The sequence below is a fragment of the Vitis riparia genome, chromosome 13 (genome assembly GCF_004353265.1).
Source record: "Vitis riparia cultivar Riparia Gloire de Montpellier isolate 1030 chromosome 13, EGFV_Vit.rip_1.0, whole genome shotgun sequence".
NCBI lineage: Eukaryota > Viridiplantae > Streptophyta > Magnoliopsida > Vitales > Vitaceae > Vitis > Vitis riparia.
Genome location: NC_048443.1, coordinates 7,321,964 through 7,323,062, shown reverse-complemented (window position 1 = coordinate 7,323,062; position 1,099 = coordinate 7,321,964).

Below are 1,099 nucleotides of genomic sequence, written 5' to 3'. Positions count from 1 at the left end.
CTTCAATTAATAGCTCCATTAGTTCTTTATTAATAGTGAAGCAAGTGACTTGAGTTTCAAGGTTCTGATTTATTTCCCATATTCCCTAACAAATCACACTGTGTGAAGACTCCTTTTTTAGTTATCCTACCATGTCCCTGGTTTGTTCTTAATTTTTAAATTCAACATCTAGCTTATATAACAACATTAAATTTAAAAAAAAAAAAAATTTTTTTAACAACTATATGCAAGAGGTACCACATTTACATTATTGAATGATATTAGACACACTAATTTAGAGAGAAAAATCACTCCACCATCAATGGAAAGAGAGGGTACATGGAAAACTCTATTGCCTCCTCCCTTCATCCTTTGTTGAGGCACTTTGTGCTCCTATAATTATTAATTGTCTTCATGAAATTATTAGTCATTCCAATTTAGAAATCGATCATTCCACCCCTAAATTAGTCACTCATCTTCTATTATCCCTAATTTCACTCTCAAGGATAGAATTATAAATCATTTGTTCAATTAGTATGTACTATGGTCCCATTGCTTTGTATCTTTGGTCTTATTACCTTTCATTTTGGACCCATTTCTTTATGCATTTGGACCAATACAATTGAACCATTATTCCTATAGCTTTGTACTAAAGTTCTATTGCTTTTGTATCATGCTCGTATTTGTTTGTATGGAGGACCTATATATTTATACAATTAAATAAATTGGTTATTCTCAAGTCCAATTTCATTGTGCTATAGTATATATTAAAGCAATAACCCTCTTATATAATTGATCATCATGGTAAAGATATCACCAATATCTCATGGCAAGAATTGGATAGGGTACAAAATGCAATCTTTTTAATTCAAAATATTTTATTTACACCTAAACTCTATGCCATAAATTAAAAAAAAAAAAACAAAACAAAAGGAAAATTAACATCGTATTAATTAAAAACAATACTTTTGGAGCTCTCTTTTTCAATAGTTGTTTTTACTTTCCTTGTATTTTGCTTAACGAATTTCTTCTCTACTATCCACAAATATATCCGAGATAGCTTCAAACACCCACAAGCATATAGAGAGAAATAGGAGCAAAATGTCTTCTCTTAATAATT